Source organism: Rhipicephalus microplus, unplaced genomic scaffold, assembly GCF_043290135.1.
Source record: "Rhipicephalus microplus isolate Deutch F79 unplaced genomic scaffold, USDA_Rmic scaffold_44, whole genome shotgun sequence".
Lineage (NCBI taxonomy): Eukaryota > Metazoa > Arthropoda > Arachnida > Ixodida > Ixodidae > Rhipicephalus > Rhipicephalus microplus.
In genome coordinates, this window is record NW_027464617.1 from 1,894,624 (window position 1) to 1,911,271 (window position 16,648).

At 47.8% G+C, this 16,648-nt stretch overlaps 1 long non-coding RNA gene across 1 annotated transcript in view; it reads right to left on the bottom strand.

The window, feature by feature from the left end:
• The window catches only part of LOC142787074 (uncharacterized), a 67,148-nt gene that overhangs the window by 41,121 nt on the left and 9,379 nt on the right, over positions 1–16,648 (bottom strand). Inside the window, exon 2 of the long non-coding RNA XR_012889245.1 lies at positions 1,202–1,285. This is a non-coding gene — a long non-coding RNA (uncharacterized LOC142787074). The remainder of the gene's footprint in view (positions 1–1,201; positions 1,286–16,648) is intronic.

Sequence of the window (16,648 nt, forward strand, 5' to 3'; positions counted from 1 at the left end):
CTGCCTCCTTCCCGTGTGTTTTGGTTTTCAAAGTCGCCCTCCCACCGCATCCTCCCCTCTCTTTATCGCAACTTTTTGCCCTTCTTTCACAAGTCTACTCTTTTCTCTTGATCACAACCCCTTAGCCCGTCTCCCCCACTACTCGACGCCCGCCACGCTGGCTCGAATTAGTTTCGTTTTCTGACTGGAAACAAGCCCAGAGCTGTTCCACACGTTCTGGCATGTGTGTCGCGTGTGTGCGTCTTGCTCGCTCTTGGTGTGCGTGTGTGTTTATAATGGCTGACGGAAGGACTAGCACGCTTTTTTTTCCTGCCGCTCAAGAAAACGTCAAAAGTGTGACCGCTTGGTTTGAGCGTAATCCGCGCGTTAGGTGCCGCGTTGCAGAGCACTTGCTCATAGCTGTTGGCCATCTGGCAGCCACTTCGCCGCTTCAGGCAACCCGGTATTCATCTGTGGAGAAAGTGAATATTTCCTGGGCGGTGGTGATGGCTACATGCACCTAAAACTGTTTTCGTGAGACTGACTTCGTTGCCGTCGAGCCCGATGCCAAGCCTGAAGCTTCCGAACAGGACCCCTGCGGTGACGATTTGTGGCAGCGCATCACCGACTCCGACCTAGAAGAGCGAGACATTTGTTGCGATGGTTTAATTACAGCCGAAGATGATGCCGACACTGCGGAACCTTGCACGGATTAGGGCATTGTGAATGAAGTACGTAGCGAGCGCAGTTTGGAGGAATCGGATTGCGAGAACGACGAAACTTTGGAGTCAGTGCCTGATGCAGCTTATGCCACAGGTCTCGACGAACAAGTACCCTGCCGTTTTAAATAAACTCAAGACCGCCCTTATCACTTCTGAAATTCGAAACACGTACATCACGGACTTTTTGGGGCATAAAGAGTTTGTGTTTTCACTCACAACTTTTTTTAAAAGCTGTGTTTAATTTACTACGAACTTCGGGATACAGCGAACGAATGCCGCGTCACGCTCAGGTTCGTTATAAGCGGGCTCGATTGTATGTAGTTTACATTAACACGCTGAGTAGCAAAAACCCGACCTCAAAAGGAACACATAAACAGGATGGGTGCCCTTGCTTCTGTAGACATACTTTACGTCTTATTATGACTATGAAGAAACCTAGCCTTACCAATTTTATTAACAAACACTAGCCTTACCACTAATAGTAACTGAAGGTAACTTACCGGTGAAAGCACTTTAACATTGAGCTTGTGCAAGACATGGCGATTGAAAGCTTTGAAAAGCCCACTTGAACGGCAACCGGGTACCTGAAGGAGAACATGTATACACAACTGAAACACTTCTATCAAAACCATTATTCAAGCTCCTTGCGATGGGTGTTCAAAACAGTTAACTCCATGCAGGTGGCACGTCAATGGTCTCACATAGCCTTAATTCTGTAACTGGAGTATCAAAACACAGCCTCACGCAAAATTAACTTTTAACCACGTTTCATTACTTACTGTGAACCTTGTTATATTTAAAACATTATAGCATGCCTTTTGAATCGAAACTTAAATATTAAGGAGAGATGCGATTTGAAAAAACAAACAAAAAGTTGCTTTAAATTTCATTGCCTAGGGGAATGAAATTTTCGCTTTGTGTATAGGCTTTTATCAGATATTAGCTTCCTTTAATGCTAGACTATCTAGTGAGGCTAGTCTAGCTGTCTGTTGGGGGAATTAGAGGGTGTTCCTGGGGATCTAATAGAGATCAACAAAGTAAGGCGGACACATGAAGCTTATACTGTGCTGAAGAACAAACACATCCTATGCTAGCATGAACTACAGGTTTTACCGCTCACTTTAATTCAAGTGCCAGCTTAAATATACTGTGAACATTGAAATAATCTGAGCATCGAGCTATTTATTCTTTGTGGCAAACATTTATTCCAAGGCCCGAATCAATCAGGCTGCATACCAGTGAGTTTATTCCAAGTGCCACCGTGTTTATTACAATTGCCAATGACTTTAATTCAGGTGCCAATCAGTTCAATCCATGAACAAAAAGCAGAATACGGGGTGTAAAAATGGCAGTGCAATTGAAATGCAGTTCTTGCAGTAAAAAAGACAATCCTTGGAAGGTAGAATAATCATTAATATTGGTATTCGCCGATAGTATTCGTGAATAAAGAATTACTTCCGTGGTTTGCTTGAGCCGTGTTTGAAGTGCTTATACTTTGCTATGTACAAGTTTGTAGAATAAGTGCTTTGCCCAGGTGGAATAACTTTATTGTAAACAAGACGAAAGAAAAAACAGGAACATAATAAAGAATATTTTACAGCGCAATGAAATTCAGTGTTCGTCACTAAAGCTCATAATTGGCTTTGCCACACACTACAACATTTTATAATCGGGACAAGTTATATAATGCGAAGGACAAACTATGTTTATTGGAGTGCCGGAATGCATACCAAGATATCGCTAATCTGGCTGTGAGCAGTGATGGGTAAAAGGCAGCTACATAATCAAGAAATTATGAGGCCATTGCGAGGAAGAGCGATTTGGGGATAATTCATCCTGCAGTACGCATAAACGTAAACTGATCATTCCGATGTGGCCAATGGAAGTTATATTTTACACTATTCTTAGCTCTTATTTTTTATTCAAACAAAATTAGGTGCCATTTGAACATTACTGGTAATCATTGAAACAGTACTGGTTGTTTGTTTGGCTTGGTAGCTTGGTGGCGTACTTAACCAACGCGATGGAAGGAACACACAGGAAATGAAATGATACGAACGCGCATTTGTTCTTGGGCCTAACTTTCTTTATTTCTGTATGCATTTTTATTACGCCACATTATGCCTCTCTCATCGCACATTGGAAGCTTGCGAATTTAGTGTAATCCCTAAACTATTTGTTCTGTCCTTTCTCTCTCTCTATCTACACACACAAACGCACACACACCGTTACGTTTGGCCTGGCAATTCACCTGGGCCGACGCCAATGTGCGTAAGCGGGTCTACTAGGAAGGCTTTCGACCCCATCGGCGCTTAGTCTGCAAGACGCTGTCCGGTAGACGTTCCAGGAAGCAGTCGGGTCTCCACGAAAGCTTCGCGAAACAAGCCTTTTGTTGAACGGGCTCGAACAGCAGGGGAACGGCGCCACTGTGGCGGGTCTCATTGTCAACCTCTTGACTCAGCTTTTGTCATCTACGCGAGGCCATATCAACATACCGACAGCCCGGAAGCGTGGGAACGCGTCGAAGAAGCCGTTCATGGGGATCGAGCGTTTGGATGGCCTGAAGCTGAAAGCAGCATGGACTGCTGCTGACGTTCGGGTTAGTGGCCTTCTCCCCGGATGAGCTCAACTTTCCCTCTCCGGACTCCACCTCCTCGCCCTGTGGTGCCTTCAAGTCGTGGGCCGGGTGCATCTTTGTGTGGTGCAGATAGTATGACGCACCAATTACCAGCATGTGGGGTGCAGCGCAATTAATGCGGCTAATGTAGAGCGCATAGCCAGTTCCCAACCCGTCAACTAAGGAAGCTGATCGGTTCTGCGAAGGCGAACGCGGAAGACCCAAGCGCGGGAAAGAAAATAGACTTCTTCGTTCTCACGGTTCACAAGCAGAGCAGTCAAGGTCGCCCCGTTCGGGATTAGAAGAGGAAAGCTTACTCAGAAAAGCGTCTGGCATGAGGCAGGTCAGGCGCCACCGTCTGAGTTTAAGCCATTGTTGGCAGGCACGCGTGTCATTGAGAATGACATGGAGACGCGAGCACTTGGCTGACAGAGACATAGTGGCGGCAGGAAAACAACCATAATCTGCCCCACTGTTGTTGGGATGTCGGGGCGCCTCGCTGTCGCATGCACACCTGGTAAGCGCACGGAGCCCAACGGTGTACCCACCGCTCTTAAGGAGGCTTCTAGGAAGCAACAATTAATGAGAGAACTGACGGGGCTCGAGCGTGAGAACAGCCGCTCACGCAAGTCATCCGATGGAGGCAGCACTAGTAATGTTGGGCAGCACGACCTGGCATGGGAGAGAGTGTCACATGCGGAGAACCTATCCCTTTGCGTGTTTTATTTGGTGACGAGGTTTTTACAAATGTAGTGCCTTTTATGAAAGTGTTTCTGTGATTGGTTGTGATGATGCGAGTCCCAACACGTGATTGGTTTTTGTGAAGACTCTTTGTTCGACCAAGGGTTGAAAAGAGGATGTTTGAATTTGAAATGTGGGCGGAGGTTCGGGCTTGGACTCGGGCAGTCGCCTGAGGCTGCAATAAAGCGTCTCTTCACCGGACTACGGCCCTTCCTTCGCGCAGCTACCGTGCACTCGAGTCATCGAGGGGACCCATTCCGAACCTCAAACATCTTTCCTCCTTAGCTAGTGTTTAAGCTAGTAGAGGAGGAGGAAAGTAAATGGTGCGTTCCTGTTAACATTTGACCGTTTCGCCCAGCCGAGTGGTGCAATATCTGCACCCTTTCTGGAGGGTGGACCACAAAGACTTCGTCCCTTGCTTTGTGGCAAGAGTGATAACCACCTTCTTCGTACGGCAGTGACGGCGGGCTATAAAAGCCAAAGCATTTTTGTAAATAATGCCGAAACCTGCACAGAGTCATGTGCGGAATCATGAACTGAATCTCTGTTGCACATAACGCGGGATCTTATGGATCTCTGTACACTTCCTATCTTTCTTCTATAATGCAAATAAACTGCAACAAGCGAGGTTACATAAAAACACAGGTTATTATTCGAGAAGCATTAGCCGCAACAAGCTGGTACAGGCAGGAACCCGGCAAGCACAAGCTACACATGGATGTAAATATCTTCTTTCACACTGGCACAGAGCTGGCGCCACTATGTTCCGGTACAATTACTCCCCGCGCAGAAAAGAGCCAACCTGGCGACCTAGAGAAATGATACGACAAGGGGGTCATAGCACGGTTTGAAGCCTGATATGTGTAGTGTTTCACGCCCATGGCAGCAATGGTCCGAAGGTGGCTCAATGGGCTCAACTTCATAGTTGACAGGAGATGTTTGTCGCACCACACAGTAGGGGCCATGGTATTTCGACGAAAGCTTCGGGGAAAGACCGGGAGGGGTAGACGGGACCCAGAGCCAAACCAACATTCCTGGGTTATAGTGGGCACTAGACGCAGAGGCATCGTGGTCAGTTTTCTGGTGCCATTTGTCTTGTGCAGTAAATGAACGAGAGAGTTGACGACACTCTTCAGCATAAGCAGCTGCTTCAGAAACAGGCGTCGCTTTAGAAACATCAGGCCTGTAAGGGAGAATGGTGTCCATGGAGCATGATGGCTCACGTCCGTACAGGAGAAAGAGAGGAGAAAAGCCAGTGATTGTTTGTGCCGCAAAGTTGTACGCGTACGGGACAAAAGGGAGCACTTGGTCCAAATTAGTGTGGTCCTCAGAGGCAAACATGGCAAGCATATTTCCAAGAGTACGATTAAAGCGTTCTGTCATGCCATTGGTTTGATGATGGTATGCCGAGGTTTTCCTATGGACAGTGCGACATGCCTTCAGCAGCTCGTCGATGGCGTTCGAGAGAAACACACGTCCAAGGTCGCTCAGTAATTCACAAGGTGCACCATGTAGCAAAATGAGAACGTGAAGAAGCAAGGACGCAACGTCTTTCATAGTGGTAGCAGGCAGCGCAGATGTTTCAGCGTAACGTGTCAAATGATCAATGGCGACGATAATCCACCGGTTGCCTCTAAGAGTGTTGAGTAGAGAACCATAAATATCAATTCCGACGCGATCGGTCTTACTGGGCAGGTTAAGGGTTGCAAAGGGCCAGCAGTGCTGTGAGAAGGCGTCTTGCGTCGTTGACACATGGTGCATGACCGAACGTACTGGCGAACGTGCCGATACATGCCGCGCCAGTAGTATTTTAGACAAAGGCGAGAGTAAGTCTTGAATACTCCAGCGTGGCCACACTGGGGGTCATCGTGAAAGGCAGCGCCGATGTCCGAACGCAAATGACGAGGGATGACAAGGAGCCACCTACGGCCATCCGTCACGTAATTGCGGCGATACAACAAGCCTTCACGGACAGCAAAGTGTCTTGCTTGACGAGAGAGGGAGCGTGAAGTAGTTTCTGACGAGCTGTGAGAGAGGACGTCGAGCAAAGAATTGATCCAGGGATCTTTGCGCTGCTCGGATGGCATGCCAGTGATGCTCAACGATGACGAATCGCAGATGGCAGTTGGTAATCAGGCAAGGTCAGGAGGCAGTGGAGAACGGGATAGTGCATCGGCGTCTGAATGGCTGCGTCCTGAGAGATAAATAACACGGATGTCGTATTCCTGAAGGCGTAAAACCCAACGAGCGAGGCGGCCAGTAGGATCTTTCATGGACGCTAGTCAGCATAAGGCATGGTGATCTGTGACAACATGGAATTGGCATCCGTAAAGATAAGTGCAAAATTTTCCTATAGCCCAAATGATAGCCAAGTACTCCTTTTCCGTGACGGAATAGTTAGACTCTGCCTTCGTTAGGGTATGACTGGCGTAGGCGACAACATACTCGTTGCAGCCATTCTTGCGATGAGCAAGAATGGCACCGAGGCCATTCTCGCACTGAGGCCAATGATTTCTCTATCTGGGAACATTTCCTTCCAAAAGGAATGGCAATGCCACAACGTCTAGATTGGAGCAGTAGCTCTCAGCCGTGTACCCTGAAGAGAGGGCTGAGGTCATACTTTGTGATCACCCCCAGACAGTCAGTGAACTTAGGCCACTGGCAGCTACTCGACGTGTGTATCGCGGCATATATCTGCAGCAAATGAACAAGCACAGTTTATTAACAGAAAAATGGCCTTATGATACTGCAACATTTACGTGTGGAAAACAGTAGCGTGATAAGGTACTGACGGAGCCAATGATAGGCTTTTTTTTGTGTGTGGTTGCCTTGGTGACTTTAGGCGCTGGGGCCAAATGCTTGTAGTAGCTACTCATATACTTTATTGTGTCATGGGCATTATGAAAGAGATTCCAAGAGCAAAATGAGGTTCCTATAAAAATAGAGACGGTGACCTTTAGCAGACTAGGCCTGAGATGCCATAGTCACCGACCAATTGGCCTGCGGGCCAATTGGTCGGTGACTAATTTTACGGTCGGTGACCTGAGTCTACTGAGTTTTTCGGGCGTGCTTCCCGAAATCTGAGTAACGCGTGCATGAACTTTAAAATTGAAAGTCGCCTTCACAAGTTACCTCATGAGATGAAATAGATTTACGAAGAATTTTTGATATAAACTTGCTTAATAGACATAATTTTCATCAGGCGCACCAAAGAAAAAGGCAGTTAAAAGGACCCTGCAACACTTTTTGGAGCATGGTCAGAAAATGCTGCCGATCGGTAGTAGAGGTTCCCGAAAACACGCGAGCCAAACATAATAGCACAGCATGCGGCCTAGAATTCACAATAAACTATCAAAGTCAGCTAAAAAGTGCTTCCTTATCTCTCGACATACCACGCAATATGCTCGAAAGTCACATGTAGTAAGCCCATCTATCAGCCATTGGCTGAATTGAACATGGAAAGCTCGCTTGTTACAGAGATCGGCGTGGGAGGTCGCTACTTGTCCACGCGTGCGCGTGTAATCACACTGAAAAAGCCGTGCATTCGAAGAACAAAAAGGAAAAAGTGCTCAAGGTCACGAGGCGCGCATGACGTGTTTTGTGTGCCCCCTCCCACCCCTTCCTGCTTAGCTTCTAGTGCTTTCGTCGGGATGAGAGAATGCGATTGCAGCATGCGACATACCTTTGTAACTCAACTCGCACTAAACGAATTCTTAAAATTTTGCGGCATTGAGTTCGTGAGGCAATAAGCTATTCCAGTGAATTCATTCCATGGTTACTTGAAAAAGTGTTTCAGGGCCCCTTCAAGTGTTTTAGAAAAGATTGTTTAGTGTTCTAGATAACACCGAAAGTTAGAGGTTAGTTCTCAGGGTCTTATAAACTCCAATGAATTACCTTCCCGTTAGATATCTTTCACACCTTTCATTACCTAAATGAAAAAAGATTTTGGCAATATTTAGCTGCTAACTTAGAATCAATAAAGTATAACCACGAACTGCACAGTGATATCACGGATAACTAGCGCTGCTGAAAGTAGCGGCTGAAGTTCGCAAAAACACGACTGCTTCTTGAAAGATTTTAAGCTTTGAAGAAGCAGTCGTGTTTTTGTGAATTTCACTGCTTTACAAACTGCATGTTCATGGGGCGCCAAACTTGTGTTCTCTGATCCCAACGAATCCTGAACGTGCACTCGTCCATGATTACCAAGCGTTTCCAGTGAGATGCAGACCAGTGGGCGCGATATTCAGCAAACTAGAGCCGCTTCGCCTTGTTCTCGGATCGCATGAGCGGCTTCCTGACAGCGGTTCGGCTTCAAAGTCCTGCTACGTAGAGGAGGCGTTTCATGGTTGTAGAAAAAACCTGGTCAAGTCCGTGCTCAGTTTGTACTTCTCCGACTGCACTTTTCAGCTGTTCTGCTACGGCTGCCACAATTTGCAGATATTTGTCCATTGTAGTCAGCCGGCAACGAGGCTGCTGAGAGGCATCTCCAATGCGTCCATCATTCCTGTACACTTGAATGATCCGGTTGACAATTGCAAAAGGACGGTTTTTCATCGCTAATATAGCACGTGGAGAATATTCTCGCAGGCGTAAACCTACAATACATCGTCTTTCTCCTTCCGGCACTTTCGGCATGGCCCTTCAATTAGGAGACAATACTGGAATGAAGTAATATCGAACGTATGCAGTCCTTTTATCATGCGGCGATAAAAAAAAGGAACCTTTGATGGCACTACGAATTAATGGGTCATAACAAATTACTGTAGTGGACTAATGTTGTAAGCCTAAAAAGATATAAAACGATAAGCGCGCCTTTTTTTCTTAGAGACAAAAAGTATGAAGCTTTAATCTGCAACTGCTCACAGCAGTAAAAATTTGTCATCGGTGCTTGTTTGGTGCACTGATTACCCCATACAAGTTCCACTGAAAATTTGATTAGAATGTTTCTTAATTTGTCTGCCTGAGTGGTACGAAGAAACACAGCTGCTAGTAAGCTGTGAATAAGGGTAGAATATTGGTGATTTAAATTCTGGAGCACGTGAGAGCAGCGGAATTGGTAACACACCAATGTTATATCAGTTCCATAAGATTAACGAACTACTCACTATCTCTTGTTTACAGGTTAGTAAATAAACAAAATTTTCAAACATTGCAAGCTGTTATATCAGGCCTCACATGATATATTAATCACCAATTTTGCGATGTTAAGCTTTGGGCTGATCAAAAGCATTGATTGATTGATTGATATGTGGGGTTCAACGTCTCAAAACCACCATATGACTATGAGAGACGCCGTAGTGGAGGACTCCGGAAATTTCGACAACCTGGGGTTCTTTAACGTGCACCCAAATCTGAGCACATGGGCCTACAACATTTCCACCTCCATCAGAAATGCAGCCGCCGCAGCCGGGATTCGAACCCGCAACCTGCGGGTTAGCAGTCGAGTGCCTTAGCCACTGGACCACCGCGGCGAGCCCTGAACAAAAGCAGTCGTGTGAGCTGCAGAATATTATTTCTGTTACACTGAGCAGCTCAGCTCTGGCAGTGCCAGCGCGAAGTTTTGCTCGTGTAAGGGCCACGGTTTATTACTTGCACGATGGCTTGAAAAAAAAGCCACAGTGTCTGCGCTTCTTGCGAACCGCACAAACTGCTCAATTTGCATGCGTACGTAACAAGAGTAATGCTTGCTTCACCGCAAAGCAGCACCAATTTTGTCGAGCGACCGCACTCCAGCAGACGATGCGGCGAAAGCCCCGCCTACAGCTGTCTTTGAGCTTGCGCACCAGTTTCCGAAGCAGCCGGCAGAGGTGCTCCATGGAGCGCCAGCCACACGGCACGGTGTTCAGGGTAGAAGTGGACAGCTCTGTACATCCTTGGGACGACGACAACCCCGGACATAACAGTGGCGATGAGGAAGTGGATTTAGACCTGCGCTACGCACTGCCTTTAATATTAGATACCCGAATTCAACGACTCATCATGGTCATCGCGGTTTGGATGCCTACAGCTTTACTTCGTGGGTAACAACATTACTGATGCAGCAATTAAGAGAGCCAACCTGCTAATGCTGTGCGGGAAGCAGACGTACGACAAAGTCTGTGCCCTGATTCAGTCAGCCATTCCAGCAATCATAGACTACGACGACATTTTAACTGCGCTACAAAGATGCTATGACCCAAGGCCATCAGAGGTCTACAGCTTAGCCCGCTTCCAGCGTCGAGACCAACTGGAAGGCGAAAAAGTAAGCAACTACGTGGTGACTGACGGCAATTTCGGGACGTCGACTTCAGCAACTTCAGCTACTGCGCAGAAGAGAGGATCAAGTGCCAACCTACTAACACCAATACATTCACTTTGAATGTAATGTTGCGTGACCGCTTTTTGTGCGGACTGCGGGACGAAGACCTACAACAACACCTGTTCGCAGAGACGAGTCTCAGCTTCGCCAAGGCATACGACATCACCCAGCGAACGGAGAGCGCCAGTCACCAGCAGAGAGATGTTTGAACGTCGAACCGGTACAAGTGCCAGTCAGGAATCTGGCTATTCCAAAACTAGGCTCTAACAAGAAGAGAAACAGAAACAGGACGCTGTTGGCGGTACAGCAACGTGCACAAGGGTGCAACAGCTTAAATACAATTTGAAACAATTTTTGGCGCAGCAAAATGTTACATCTGGAGCACTAAAATCCAAATTTGGAGCAGGTTAGGGAAACAAATTCACACATCTTTTTATCATGAAATACATTTAAACCTGCTTATAACAAACCTTGATATAACAAATTCCTCGGTATAACTAAGTTTTTCTATTCCCCGCCGTTACTCCATAGAAGCACATGTATTTGTGACCTCTATGCAACAAAGTAACAGTGGTAGACAACCTTGATATAACGAATTTTCCCGACGGACAATCTAGGAATTTCGCTCTGCATTTTGTTACAAGCATGCATCTTCCGCGGCTGCCCCTCTGCCGACAAAGCACGAAGGGGCGCGCGCGCATCAGGCGAGGGCAAGCGCTCGTTATTGCGCGCAGGTGAGCGCGAGGCGGCTACACCCCACGAGCTGGCGTTGCTGCCGTTCTCGCCGCCGCAAGCGCATACGCAATAGTGCCCCCCCCTCCCCCCCCACACACACACTCCAAAAAAATAAAATAGGAAAAAAAAACCTTTGCGCGTTCGCAGTGCCACAATAATGCGCTTCCGGGACAACTTATCGTAGTGTCTTTGCTAAATTCTGAGCCGCCTTCATGTTTTCCTCAACGAGCTCTCTGGTTTTAGATAGTCTTTCTAACAGATCTAAAATGTAGCTGACTACGTGCGGGTCTTCTTCATAACCCTCCCACGAGTCTCTCAACAGCCGAAATGGAGATCTTAATGTCCCCCCCCCCTCCTCCTCATTATTCGCGCGGTAAAGTGCGCGTGTGAGATGAGCGTGCGGCGGCGCATCGTGACAAGCTGGGTGCCGAGCGCGGGCGGCTTTTTTTTCTTCCTTTCTTGAGTTTTTATATTGGATACGTACATATACGGTGAAGCACGGCTGCGGCAGCGACGGCAATAAATCAGTCGGGACTCTCCGCATAAATGCTATGGCAATACAAAAAGAAAAACAAAGACGTCGTCAGGGGCCACACCATGAACGCGCAGTGAAACTATGCACGGGCGCACGGCGTCGAAAACGAAAAGCGAAGGACAAAGACACAGATGAGGAAAACCACGAAAAACTATTCGATAAAGCGCCTTCCATATGCAGCGCAGCCCACGTATATGTGACACATGCCTGTGCACGCGCGCTTATCCTTCGACAGGTGAAATAGCACCTTCGAGTTTTACCGGAACGATTGCGTTTAGTTGCCGGGCGCACAAAGATTACTTGGCTCGCTGGAAAGGCGCCGTTCGCGAAAAGAGTGCGCCTTTCAAAAACAGTGAAGTAACAACTGGGGTACCTGTTAGTTGGCACTCAATCTGTACCCGTGATTACGTTTCGTGCCTCGTTTTAAACAGCGTGTTAAGTGTCGAGCCGTAAACATTGTTAGTTTGCTTCGTCCTGTTAATTGTTCTCGTGCGTCATTCGTGCCAGAGCAGCGCGTTTCACGTTTCAATCTGCTTGCTGTTCTTAGCGTTACATTGAAAGTTGTTGCTATTGCAGTCATTTATTGCTTCGCCCTTGCGGCGAAACTGTGACTTTTCCTACTTTCGGACAACCGTGTCGACCACACCGAGGGGATGTCAGATGACACGTTCATGGAAACTCTCCGAGACCACGGTGACGACGGCTCTTCGCAGGTCGACTGGTCACTTGCTTTCCCGTCTTGCTCAGCGCCGCCAGTTCGCAGGCTGGTAGCTTTTGCGATTAGCTGATTAGTTCTAGCAACACGACAGCGCAATGCAATGAACGCGATAGTAAAAAATTGTAATGGTATAATAAGTAAAGCTGCACCAACTCTTTTGGATCGGATATCACGTAACTCTAACAAAATGCTGGTGTGAGCAAATATGGCCTCTCCAAGGGGAAGTGCTCTTTCCACACGGTCTCTTCCAACACCACCTAAAGTCTAGGTGGTGTTGGTCTCTTCGCGCTGAAACGGCACTGATACTCGCCGAGATAGCAAGCGCACCAGCCATGCAACCACCCTTAAAATCCAAGTTAATTATTGCCACTCAAGCGATCCCCTCCCCCCTCCCCCACCCCCTAACCCCCACATTGTTTCACGCTAGTTCAAGAAGGGTGGTTTACTTTCTGTTTGAGCATTCGACGGCAGTTATCTTATGCATGTTATCTTATGCTCTTTCCAGGTGATAGGAAAGAGCAGACTGGTTTGATCTCTGCTTCAGCAGCGCTCGCGCGCCTTTACTCCCTCGTGAAATTACGATGCGCGGGGGCATCTTATCAATTTGGACTTGTTACGTAACATAGCGGCGATGCAAAAACTCTCCGAGTGTGTCCATGTAATTGATATTGCAATATTAATGCAGTTTTTTTTACTGTAAAATAAGTGTTTTCAGTTAGCTCTCCTTAAGTACCCCTTTTGTTTAATTTGCGCGTTTATTTTCCGAATTTTTGTACCAAACCAGCATATGATGAAATCCTCTTTATAACAAATTTTTTCGAGACTTTATCAGTTTCGTTATATCGAGATTTAACTGTATTAAACTTGGAGCAGTATAAATAAAGCTTAGATATTGAAAAAGAAGTATATACCATTCAGCATCCTTTAAATTATCCAGTGTGAATAGAGCCCTGCTATTTCAATGAACGCAGTATGATGAACTACCCCACTGAGCGAACAGTGATGAAGTTCATATTAGGATTTGCTGCACCTGTCAAATATTTTGACAGACTCTGCGATATTAAATATAGATCTGCCAAACTCGCAACTTTGAAATTTGAGAGATTCGTAAAACTGAGGAGTAAGGGTGGCGAAAATGTCATACACCATTCCACATGATTGCCAGTAGCTCATTTAGATGTCAGTTATTATACTAGTACTCAGAATTTTGCGGCGTACAAACTCATGAGTAACTTAGAAAAATGTGCAGTGTCCTGTCAATAACGATAACAGCCCTTTCTAAATCTCAACACACACACACACACATATATATATATATATATATATATATATATATATATATTGTCACGGGGTCGTGACGTGGCCGAAGACAGGAGACTTCGTGTTGGGATTTTAACTGTTTATTTGGGCGAACCTGTGCCCGGTAAACGGAAAATCCAATTACAGCAGCAGTCTCGCACAGATAGCAGTCTCGGACTGATAGCGGCGAACGGAGCGTCGGCCTTCGATCAACAACTGACAAGCGGCGAAGCGCGTCGGCATTTATACTCCCGCCGTCGAATGTTCTAGCTCTACCGCTGGCGGCGGCGTACGTTCCAGAACAATCTGTACCATTCGCACAGTGGGCGTGATCTTATCGAAATGATCTACTACAGTCCGGAACCCTCTCGAAAACTGCAGGCGCGGTTTGCGCTGAGAATCGTGTGGTGTTTTGGGACGATAACAAAAGCTTGGGAAATGGAACGTGGCATTGCCCCCCTCTGAAAAAGGCATCGTCTCGATGCTTTAACTAAAGATGAAGGTACAATAATAATGCAAGAAAGTACAATGAATAAATTACAATACAACAATAATACAAAAAAAGCACTGTTTCAGTTTGTTAACGCGCATGAAACGGCTTTAGGCGTGCGACATGGACGAGTTCAGGTCGCGATCGGCGTCGTTGAGAGTTCGTGATGCCGTCGGGGACAACCTCGTAATCAAGTGGGCCGAGACGTCGAACCACCCTGTACGGTCCGAAGTACCGTCGCAGAAGCTTTTCACTTAGTCCACGTCGGCGTATCGGCGTCCACACCCAAACACGTTCACCGGGCTGGTATTCCACGAAGCGTCGTCGAAGGTTGTAACGGTGGCTGTCGGTCGTCTGTTGATTCTTGATACGGAGACGCGCAAGTTGTCGGGCTTCTTCGGCGCGTTGAAGGTACTCGCTCACATCGAGGTTTTCTTCGTCGGTGACGTTGGGTAACATGGCATCGAGCGTCGTTCTCGGGCTCCTTCCGTAGACCAATTTGTATGGAGATATCTGCGTCGTCTCCTGCACCGCCGTGTTGTATGCGAAGGTCACATACGGAAGAATGGCGTCCCACGTTTTGTGTTCGACATCGAGGTACATTGACAGCATATCGGCGATCGTCTTGTTAAGCCGCTCGGTGAGGCCGTTGGTCTGTGGGTGGTACGCTGTCGTCCGGCGGTGGTTTGTTTGGCTGTATGCCAAGATCGCTTGAGTTAAGTCGGCAGTGAATGCCGTTCCTCTGTCGGCGATAAGGACCTCCGGGGCGCCGTGACGTAGGACGATATTTTCGACGAAGAACTTAGCTACCTCGGATGCACTGCCTTTTGGCAGGGCTTTTGTCTCGGCGTAGTGGGTGAGGTAGTCGGTAGCTACCACGATCCACTTGTTTCCGAAAGCCGACGTCGGGAACGGCCCCAGTAGGTCCATACCAATCTGCTGGAAAGGTCGGCAAGGTGGATCTATTGGCTGCAGAAGTCCCGCTGGCCTTGTCGGCGGTGTTTTGCGTCGCTGACAGTCCCGGCATGTCCTCACATAACGAGTGACGTCAGTGGTAAGACGCGGCCAGTAGTACCTTTCTTGTATCCTCGCGAGCGTGCGAGAAACACCGAGGTGCCCTGCCGTCGGATCGTCGTGCAGGGCCTGCAGGAGTTCTGGTCGCAGAGCTGAAGGCACCACAAGGAGGTACTTAGCCCGAAGCGGTGAAAAGTTTTTCTTTTGTAGCAGACCGTTTCGTAGAAAAAACGACGCAAGTGCGCGCTTGAACACCTTCGGGACTTCGGCGGTCCTGCCTTCGAGGTATTCTATTAGGGCCTTAAGTTCCGGGTCGGCCCGCTGTCGTTCAGCGAAGTCGTCGGTAGTTATCGTTCCCAAGAAGTAGTCGTCATCCGGGTCGTCGGGTAGCGGTTGGTCGACAGGCGCACGAGAGAGACAGTCGGCGTCGGAGTGTTTTTTGCCGGACTTGTAAATGACAGTAATGTCATATTCTTGAAGTCTCAGGCTCCATCGTGCGAGGCGACCTGAAGGGTCCTTCAAGGTGGCTAGCCAACACAAGGCGTGGTGGTCGCTCACAACTTTGAAGGGCCTGCCGTAGAGGTAGGGGCGAAATTTCGACGTAGCCCAGATGATGGCGAGGCACTCCTTTTCTGTTGTGGAATAATTTGCTTCTGCTTTGGATAGCGATCGGCTGGCGTAACTAATAACCCTTTCAAGTCCGTCAGCCCTCTGCACAAGAACGGCGCCAAGACCTACGCTGCTTGCGTCAGTATGTATTTCTGTCTCGGCGAATTCGTCGAAATGGGCAAGTAACGGAGGCGTCTGGAGGCGATGTTTAAGCTCCTGGAAAGCGTGTTCCTGTGGGGTTTCCCACTTGAACTCCACGTCGGCCTTGGTAAGGTTAGTGAGAGGATCGGCGATGCGGGCGAAGTTTTTCACGAACCGCCTATAATAGGCGCACAGGCCCAGAAATCGGCGCACGGCTTTCTTGTCAGTGGGCAGCGGGAATTCGGCGATGGCGGCTGTTTTCCGTGGATCAGGACGAACTCCAGACTTGCTGATAACGTGCCCCAGAAACAAGAGCTCTTCATACGCAAATCTGCACTTTTCTGGCTTCAGTGTGAGTCCGGAAGTCTTGATGGCTTGAAGTAAAGCTTCAAGGCGCCGAAGATGCTCGTCGAAACTCGAGGAAAACACGACGACGTCGTCCAAGTACACAAGGCAAGTCTGCCATTTCAATCCTGCGAGTACTGTATCCATAACGCGTTGAAAAGTTGCAGGCGCTGAGCAAAGGCCGAAGGGCATCACCTTAAACTCGAAGAGGCCGTCCGGTGTTATAAACGCCGTCTTCTCTCGGTCTCTTTCGTCGACTTCGATTTGCCAATAGCCAGTCTTGAGGTCCATTGACGAAAAGTACTTGGCGTTATGGAGCCGATCAAGTGCGTCGTCTATTCGTGGGAGAGGAACCTGTGCCCGGTAAACGGAAAATCCAATTACAGCAGCAGTCTCGCACAGATA